This window comes from Erythranthe guttata, chromosome 13, assembly GCF_056151865.1.
Source record: "Erythranthe guttata isolate IM_541 chromosome 13, IM_541, whole genome shotgun sequence".
NCBI classification, from domain to species: Eukaryota; Viridiplantae; Streptophyta; class Magnoliopsida; order Lamiales; family Phrymaceae; genus Erythranthe; species Erythranthe guttata.
The window spans coordinates 7725691-7736008 of record NC_142545.1 but is presented as its reverse complement, the minus strand read 5'-3'; the positions used below and the strand labels follow the sequence as shown (position 1 = coordinate 7736008).

The window sequence follows — 10318 nt, the reverse complement described above, 5'->3', positions numbered from 1 at the left end:
ACTTCCCGATTTAGAAAGTTCACTAACACGTTCGCCTATTCTTTTCCTTTTCTTATTCTCATTCATAATTCCAAATTATGAATGTTGGATCCAATCATATTGACTTCCAATCATGCAAAGATAAACTTACTTTATCTTTGACCGTTTATTCAAAGATCTCATGTGCACGAGCAGTGTGACCCTCGATGGTTCAGGTGTAAGCTAGCCGTGTGCCCACAACCCTTTGTGGTCAAAACTCGTCCCTTAGAGTTACGATTAAGATGAAGCTCGTTTCACCTTAATCACCCAACGAATCAAGATTGGCGTCTAGCAACTACGCGTCATGATTCCCTAGATACAAATGAAGTGCCTGCAAGAACCTTCAGATATAGTTAACGTACAGTACGGTCCCTTCGATGCATATGTCCCGATCGAACTAGAGGCATTGGTTCATCGAGACCTCTTTATATGTTCGATGACGGTGCGATCATTCCAAGTGTTGTAATCGTCACGTGCATGACTTTGAGAATCAAATTCTCTAATCATCACTTAGTCAGCTCTGGCCAGAGACTTAGAATGATTACAAACTTTCAGAACACACAGGACATCCAAGACTGTTCTAGCGATCGAATCCCCGACTACAATGCACAGACCTCCCACTAGCTTTCGGACTGCACGAACACTGGCCCTTGGGATGGTCCTCGGTGGAACTCAGGGACAGGTCACGATACAGCTGGTCCTCTAGTGAAGTCACGGTGATGTCTAGGTCATAAGGACTAATGGTGTACAACTATACCATAGATATCTCTACTCGATTATTGGGAACCACTTAGAGATTTCTAGGGTGAGGGAGTTCAGTGAACTCGTCAACTTACGAGCACCCACTTATGCATGCCGATATCACAATACCGTTTACTGATGAGATGCAGTACACATACACTAAGTGCTAGTCTTAATGGGAAAGGCCGATATCCTCATTCGTGGCGTAACCCTTCGACTAGGAACACGTTTAACAGTTATAATACTTAAGTAAATATCTCACGATCCCAATGATCAATTACTAGTACTTGTAATAACTGTAAGGACTATATCTATGCTTGTGACAAAGGGACAAAGATATAGAATGCCAAGGTGTTTTATCATTAATACGAATAAAGGTTCGTTTATTACAATAATAAATACGAAAGACCACAGCCACAGGTTGGCTTGTTGGTCACCTACTCTAACAATTCTTGTGTTTAAAATCATTGCATGTATGATCAGACTGCACAAATGATAGATTCAAGTCATTTTAGAAAGGGAATTTACAAGAATTTTTCGATTTATTAAGGAGTTTTGAAGGAAATTCAATTTTGGTAAAAACTAAGGGCATGCATGTGAAGATCTAGAGATGTTTGGGTCAAATTCGTAATTTTGAAGAAGCCAGTCCTAAATGTGTTCTCCAGTCTATTTTTCAGCATTTATTGAACAAATTTTTTGGACTTAAAGAGGTTTTGCAAGAAAATTAGTTTTTAGAAACTCTAGTAATCTTGCATGTATAGATCTTGAGATTTTTGGGGTATTATATGTAAGTTTCGAAACTTCTGCCTCAATTAACTTCTTACCTTCGTTTTCTGCATTTATTGAATTAGAATATCAGATTGTTAGGAGTTTTTCGTGAAAAGGTAGATTTTGAACTTTTACTGTGGTAGTATGTGTAAATATTGAAACTTTGGGGTGGAAACTGTAATTTTCAGAAACTTGCTATTTTCGAAATTCTTAGAACTCAAAATTGAGATTTTGGTTAACATTATTTGAAATCTTGTTAAATTGATGTGTTTGGAGTTTTTTTAAGATTAATGAGATTTCTTTTCGAACAAGACATTTTTTTTTGTGATAATAAATGGTAGAGACTAAGTGCTTCTTTAAGTGTTTTGTTATACTTCATTCCCTAGTGCTAGAATCTCTCTATATTAATGATAAAACCTAGTACTACTACCTAAGGAGCTTGATTTTGAAGGACGTTTGTTCCTCCTTCTACAATCTCTAATTATTTGCTAAAAGACTTTAATAGTCATTAAATGCATGTATGAGTATTTTTCCCTATCCTTTCCGGATGTTGGTGTGTGTGCATGTGTGAAATAACGCCTTGGTAAGCTAATATATACATTATATTATCTAGTAGTTATTTATTTATTTTAGGTCTTAGTAACTTAGGCATTATTATATTTAATTTATACATACTTATAAGTGTGTATACTAAATATATATATATATATATATATATATATATATATATATATATATATATAAATATATATATATGTATATGTATATGTATATGTCAGTTTAGATAGATGTATATATGTACATGTACATGTATGAAACACATATAATAATATAAGAATATAACATTAACATATTATTAATGCATAATTTATATGGTATACGTTTGTTTGTGTGCATCCGTGAGTGTGTAGGTGTGATCTTATATGCTTAATTGTTGTGATAATTGGTTTAGTGTGTTTGTGTGTTTGTTTTTCACTTGATTGATATTTGTGATGTATTATGGTGGTTAGTTTTCCTTATGGCTTATTGTGAGGAGTTTGTATCTTTTGTATACCTATGTGGAATTTTAAATACTTCTACTTGGCCACTTTTGGAAATAAATAAAATAACTTGGGGAGGTTAATGGAATACTTAGAAATAATAAGAAGAGATACAGGGGGCCGCTATTTCAACCATAGATACAATAGTTAAGTGGTTTGATTCCACCAAAAACGGGCTCAGTATAACTGTAAGGTCCCTGTGGTATCGATAATTCCACCAAAAATGTGGGTAAATTACACCCACACCCCTTAGGTATGCTTAAATAACTGTAAGGTCCCTGTGGTATCGATAATTACACTTAGCCCCCTGAAACGTAGTCAGAAACTCTAATGGGATAATGAATTGGATACGTTATTACGATAGGGTTCTAACGGACTATTGGTTTCAGAAAGTGGTGGAGACAACAAAGAGCTATGGGGTGACATGGCTCCCCGAACATTCTCGAACATTTCTTAAATCACCCATAGCTCTTTGTTGTGTCCACCACTTTCTGAAAGCAATAGTCCGTTAGGACCCTATCGGAATAACGTATCCAATTTATTATCCCATTAGAGTTTCTGACTACGTTTCAGGGGGCTGAGTGTAATTAGGGACCTTACAGTTATTTAAGCATACCTCATGGGTCTGTGTGTAATTTACCCATTTTCTTATTATCTAGGTCAATAAATTAATTTCGCATCGGATCCGATAAAATGTTTTCAAAAATTCACGATTTGAATAGAAAACCGAAGTATGTGCCTTACATTGATTGTAATTGTTCTACTACATATATATCTACATACATATATATATATATATATATATATATATATATTAGAACAATATTTGCAAATTTTGATATCTTTCGAGATCCTTACTGAGCTTGTGTAGCTCATATAGATATTCTCCGTTTGCAGGTACTAGTAAGACTAACCCCACCGGATTGGACAAGTAGCGGATGGAGTGGTCGACTTCGGATTTTCGGGCTCGTATGGAGGGCTCACTAATGTTGCTTATTATCTTAGTCTTTGTTTATTTTTCATTAAAAACTCTTACTATTACAATTGTAGCTCATGTATATTACTATCCCTAGTATAGGGCGAATTCTCTTCTATGATTACTTTTGAACTAATATATGTATAGTAGTACGTTTATTTAAATAACTTAATCGCTTAATATCTTTACCCTACAATTGTTTTCTAAGTCTCTGATTTTTCCTACATGGATGATAATAAAGAGAGAAATTTGAGAACTAAGGACAAGGTGACACCAAATAAGACTTTTCGAGAACCTTATGGTAATGTTTTAAAGAAACAAAAAAAAACAAATAAATACTAAATTCTTTGGACTTTCTCGGGTATTAGATACGGGCTGTGACTCACACCTATGTAATGATTTGCAACTAATGACAAGAAGTTGAATGCTTGGAGCGGGGGAGACCTACATAAGGATGGGGAATGGAGTAAGAGTTGTTGGTGAAGCTATTCGGACTATTTACTTAAATGTTTTTTATTCTAGTTTTCCTTTTGTTTTGAACAATTGTTTATTTGTTCTGTCCCTCATTAGAAACCTTATTTCTATCCTGTTTTGGATATTGAAGGTTTTACTTTTGTTTTTGGAAATTCAATTTTCAGTATACAAAAGAATGAAAATGTGATTTGCAAGGGATGACTATTAAACATCTTATATGAACTAAATCCAAGTGAAATACCTATTAATGTTATATCAGCAAAACGTAAGGAGATAGATCAAAACCTCCCACAACTTTGGCACGCTAGATTAGGTTATGCCTCTTTAAGAAGGATGAACGATTTTGTTAGTGAAGGATTGTTCACTTTGGACGACGTGAAATCACTACAAACTTGTGGATCTTGCCTTAAAGGGAAAATGAGCAAGTCACCCTACAAAGGGAAAATGGAGCGGGCCGAAGGTCTTTTGGATTTGATCCATATAGATGTATGTGGTCCACTAAGTGTTAGTGCGAAGGGTGGTTACAACTACTTCGCTACATTTACCGATGATTACTCAAGGTATGGGTACGTGTAGTTGATGAAGTACAAGTCTGAAACATTTAAAGTTCAAATATTTTAGGCACGAAGTAGAGAAACAACTCGCACGAAGTATTAAGAAACTACGATCCGAAGAGTACTTGAGCATCAAGTTCATTGACTATCTAAAATAGAATGGAATACAATGTCAATGGACTCCACATGGAACTCCTCAACTAAATAGAATTTTAGAGCGTCGGAATAGAACCTTGTTAGACATGGTTCGATCTATGATGGGGTTCACCAACATACCGGCATACTTAGGGGGTCACGCACTTTGCACTTCCTCGTATTTGTTGAATAGAATTAACACCAAAGTAGTTAAATCCACACCATACGAACTTTGGCATTTCCAGAAGCCCAACATCAAACATATTAGGATATGGGGTTGTCCCGCTTATGTGAAGCGATTAGTGGGAGATAAGTTGGATAGTAAATCTCACTTATTCTACTTTGTGGGGTATCCCGATGACTCAATGGGTTACGAATTCTATTATGTCAAGGCAGCAAAAAACATTTGCTTCGTGAAATGCCACCTTTCTAGAAAAGGAGTTTCTATCAGATAAAAAAGGCAACATGATAGAACTTGTAGTAGTTCAGGAACCGCAAAGTGAAGTTCAAGCACAAGAACAAGTAATCGAGCCAATACAACAATCCACTAATATACCTCATGAACCTTCAGTGCGCAGATCCGAAAGAGTTCGAAAAATGCTTGATAGGCTATTTCTCCTCGAAAATGATGAAGATCATATTGAATGTGGACAAGATCCAAGAACATACAATAAGGCCGTATCGGATGCCAAAATGGGACATTGGCTAAATGCCATGAAATCCGAAATGGACTCTATGTACTCCAACAAGGTATGGACCTTGGTAGATCAACCCAAGGGAATAGTTCCCAGAGGCTGCAAGTGGATCTATAAGAAGAAAATTGGAGTAGGGTGGATGGAAATGGCATGCGCAAAAGCGCTAATGAAAATACGTGCTACATCCCTAGGACATGTATACGCAACAAAAAACATGCACAAAAACACCCGCACAAAACAACATACACGTACAAAATACTGCCGAAAAACACTCGCGCAAAAAACATGAACAAACATACACGTACCAAACAACGCACACATGTACTCCGGCAATAGTGCATAAACACTAATGAAAACACGAACTACAACACTAGTACATGAGTACGTATCAAGAAACATTCGCACAAAACAACATGCACAAACGTTCTCGTAGAAAACAATGCAGCGAAGGACATGAATACTAGGACATGGACGTGGATGAACAAAACCATAGTACTAGGACATGAATACGCATGGACAAACATGCACAAAAACACTCGCACAAAACAACATGCACAAAAACACTCGCACAAAACAACATGCACAAACGTACACGTAGAGAACAATTCAAAAATGTACTCGCTCAAAAGTGCATGCGCAGAAACACTAATCAAAACATGAACTACAATACTCGCACATGAATAAGAATCAACAAACATGCACAAAAGTACTCGAATAAAACAACATGCACAAACATACACGTACCAAATAATGCAGAAAAGCCCTCGCGCAAAAGTGCATTCGCAAAACCGCTAATGAAAACACGAGCTACAATACTAAGAAATGCATACGCATCAACAAAGAAATACACAAACACTCGCAGAAACCAACATGCACAAACATACACATACAAAACAATACGCAAAAGTATTCGCGTAAAAGCCCATGCGCAAAAACGCTATTGAAAACACTAACTACCATACTAGGACAGGAATACGCATAAACTAACATACAAAAAAACACTCGCACAAAATAACCTGCACAAACATGCACGTACAAAACAATTCACAAAAGTACTCGCGCAAAAGCGCATGCACAAAAACACTATTGAAAACACTAACTACTATACTAGGACTCGAATACGCATATACAAATATGCACAACAACATTCGCACAAAATAACACACACAAACATACATGTACAACAATGATGAAAAGCACTCGTGCAAACGTGCATGCGCAAAAACGCTAATGAAAGCACGAACTATAATACTAGAATATGAATACTCATGAACAAACATACATGTACAAAACAAAGCACAAAAGTAGTTGCCCAAAAGTGCATCCTTGAAAACACTATTGAAAACATGAACTACAATACTAGGACATGAATACACGTCAATAGTCATACACAAAAACACTCGAACAAAAAACATGCACCAACATACACGTATATAAAAATGCAGAAAAGCAGTCGCGTAAAAGTGCATGCGTAAAAACACTAATGAACACGCGAACTATAATAGTAGGACATGGATACTGATCAACAAACATGCACAAAACACTCGAACAAAAAAATATGCACAAACATACATGTACAATCATACACGTAGTAAATGTGCATGCGCAAAAAAGTTGCACAGAAAAGCACTCGCTCAGACGTGCATACTAAAGCGCTAATGAAAATACGAGCTACAATACTAGGACATGTATACGCATCAAAAAACATAAACATGCACAAAAACACTCACATAAAACAACATTTTGTCGTCATATGATGTTAGTGGTTTTTTTTTTGTATTTGTATTTGTAGTTTTTCATTTTAAGAACTGCCTCATGGTTTCTGGAAAAAAATAATTTCAGGGAAAGCTGGTGCTGAAGGATTTCAACATCGAAAAAGAAGCAGGTGGAGTTAACAAAGGAATTAGAAGAAACTTCACTGCAGTTGTTGCTAATAATACTTTGGATATACGCTTCTATTGGGCAAGGAAATGGACAAATGGTATTCCTGTTAGAGGAGTATACGGTCCTCTCATTTCAGCCATATATGTTGATCCTGGTAAGCCGGAAGTTGGAACTTAGTAACTTGAAAACACAAGAGATAGTTGTCTGACACATCTCTAATAAAACCAATAAAGGAGATTATGGATTATTTTGACAGTACATTTGATCTCTCTCTCTCTCTCTCTCAGATTTTACGCCACCATCAGAAAAGGGAAGAAGCATATCTGCAGGTGCTATAGTTGGTATAGTAGTAGCAGTTCTTGTTATAGTCTTGCTAGTTCTGGCTATTCTTTGGTGGAAGGGTTGTTTTAAACGAAAAGACACATAGGAACATGGTACTAAAATTACGGGCACAATAATATAATCCTTAAACTTTAACATGTATTTGTATCTTATTTCCATGTGTGCAAATTCGTGCAATATTTCACATAGTGCAATAAATGCTATCTAAAATGTACTATGTAATTGAAAAGTGGTTGAAGTTATCTAAATTGCTATTTTACTTGTTTTTCTCAGAATTAAAGGGTGTAGACCTTCACACTGGGTCATTTACGCTAAGGCTAATTAATACTACCACAAACAATTTTGATCCTACTAATAAGATTGGAAAAGGTGGTTTCGGTCATGTATTCATGGTAGCGTAAACAATAAATACTTCTAATAAATGAATTATCTTTATGTTGTCATTTAGCTCATTGAGTTTTTCTGCGACCTCTGATTTGAAGGGTGTCCTATCCGATGGCACTATCATCGCCTTAAAACATCTTTCTGCCAAATAAGAGCAAGGGAACCGTGAGTTTGCCAATGAAATTGGCATGATTTATGCCCTACAACACCCTCACCTTGTCAAGTTACATGGATGTTGCATTGAAGGCAACCGATTGATGCTTGTCTACGAGTACTTGGAAAGTAATAGCCTTGCTCGTGCATTATTTGGTAAGTTATGTGACAATTCTATTTTTGTTTCTTTTAATTCACCTATCAATATTTATTTTTCCATTTTAAACTTATGTATTAAGATAAATGTTTGCAGGTCTAGAAGAACACCAAATTCATTTGGATTGGCCAACGAGGCACAAGATCTGCATTGGTATAGCTAGGGGTTTGGCGTATCTCCATGCCGAATCAAGACTTAAAATTGTGCATCGTGATATCAAGGCTACAAATGTGCTTCTTTATAAAGATCTTATGCCTAAAATATCTGATTTTGGACACGCCGAGCTCGATGAAGAGGATAACACCCATATCAGCACCCGGATTGCTGGAACTTTGTAAGTAATCGAAATCATTCATACTTATCTAGTTTACTATTTTTATCTGACCAAAGATCGAGCCATTGATTTCATAGAATACCTAGTGTGTCCCTCTCTATAGGATTTATATCATGAGGTTTAAGTCTATACAGACATGATATTTGATTTCCCAGTGGATATATGGCGCGTGAGTATGCGATGCGAGGCCATTTGACAGACAAAGCAGATATATACAACTTTGGTGTTGTTCTTTTGGAAGTTATCAGTAGAAGGAGCAACTCTAGCAATAGGGATCCAAGCTTCTATCTTCTTGACGAGGTAAATTTAGTTAACACAGTTTCACGCATTTACACTCTTCTTCTGCTACTATTGTTTCTATGAGTCACTATGATAAGCTTAACGCATGATATGTTCACACAAGAACTTCGAAGTTGATATAATAATATCACGACACGTGCAATGCACGTGCACGTTGCTAGTAATTATAAATAGAGCAATTAATGTGGATTTTTTTTTTTGAGAAAGAAAGCATCATATCTCATTAATATGGAATTTCAGAAATTACAATATCTCTGATAAAAATGAAGAACTAGTAGTCTATTCCACATGTTGTGCCAAAAAATGAACTGTACGAATGGGCCAACTCTATCTTAAGCGGGTGACACTCAGACTATACCAAAAGTACGGGATAACTGGGCCAGGTCGTGAAAGCGGGCTCGATAACGCTGGAATATTCAAATTATTTGTTTAATTTATTTTTTTATCATTTATGTAATAAGTATTAATTTTTCAAATTCGAGATGGTCAAAGGCTCTCTTTGTAGTTTGTATCATGAAAAATGGCAAGTTAAAAGATGAAAGGACTAGGTTAAACACATTTTCTATTTGGTTAGGAAGTAAAATAGTTGGAAAAATTATTTGGGTAAAAAAATGATAATGTATTTTGTGACTAAAACGAAAATAATACATTTTCCTATCAGAAAGTGAGAGAAATTGCACGTAAAACGCTAGCAAGTTTCTCTATCTTCTTCGAATCCAATTCATCTCTATCTTAGAAAAGTATATATATATATCATAGACTAGATGAGATTCATCATATTCATATCGATAAATTTTAAGAAATCAATACATTAATAATAATAATCTTAAGTATTTAAATTTATTTTAGTTTCTTAAAATGTATTTTCATTCATTCCTAGTAAAAGAGATATAACCTAAACCTACAATAATAAAGATAGCTCGTGTGGGACTTATGCATACAAACCCAAATTAAAAAAGACATAGAAAATTTATTAAGACACGTGCAGCGCACGTGCACCTTCTTAATTTAGAATAAAATTTGGGTGTAGGAAAAAGTCTTGAAAGTCAATTAAGTTTAGTTCAAAATATTTCCCATTTGATGGGGTATTGCATTATTATTATGAATAATAGTTTTAATTATTCATGCCAGACTATGAGAGATAAAAAATGATATTGAATCGGTTATATTTTGAATTAATATATATAAAAATAAGGAAAATGAAATTAAATTCTATCTTGTAATGAATTATTTTTATTAAAAATATGATAAAAAAAATTATATTTTATTTTGTCATAAAATATTTTTATTTTCTATTTGGCTAGAAACTAAAAAATGAAATAGATTTGAAGCTTGTTATATTTTCTATTAGGGCTCGTCATCT

The 10318-nt window shown here is 35.0% G+C and overlaps 1 pseudogene; it reads left to right on the top strand.

Moving 5' to 3' along the window:
• Positions 1–6840: 6840 nt before the first annotated feature.
• LOC148765807 (putative leucine-rich repeat receptor-like serine/threonine-protein kinase At3g14840) lies at positions 6841–9052 on the top strand (annotated as a pseudogene).
• The last annotated feature ends 1266 nt before the right edge of the window (positions 9053–10318 follow it).